Genomic DNA, 395 nt, shown 5'->3' on the forward strand with positions numbered 1-395 from the left:
CCGCAGCCAGCCGCCGGAAAACACCGCCCATGACCTCTTGCCATTGGCTTCTCAGTTTCCGTGACGAGGCGTTTCCCCTACCCGTAGGCTGATCGGGCTGTCGATCACCGCGGCGCCTTCTGGGAAATGTAGTCCTGAGCAAACACTTACAAGGATTCGGAGTCCGGGACGCGCAGTTCGGAACGGTGACAAGTACTAAACACAATCCCCCAGCTACCCGACTGTGGGAACCGCGTCTCCGGAGCTGAGAGGGGGGGGGGTCAAAAACTGTGTCCCCTGAAAGGGATCTGCAGATGTGAACCCCCTGGTCTCACCGGACAACGGCGGAGCAGCCGGGTACCCACCGCGCCGTCTCCCGCGCTCTGGCACCCAGCCCCTCTCAGGGCGCAGAGCAG

The sequence above is a fragment of the Myotis davidii genome, unplaced genomic scaffold, assembly GCF_000327345.1.
Source record: "Myotis davidii unplaced genomic scaffold, ASM32734v1 scaffold324, whole genome shotgun sequence".
In the NCBI taxonomy this organism is placed as follows: Eukaryota; Metazoa; Chordata; class Mammalia; order Chiroptera; family Vespertilionidae; genus Myotis; species Myotis davidii.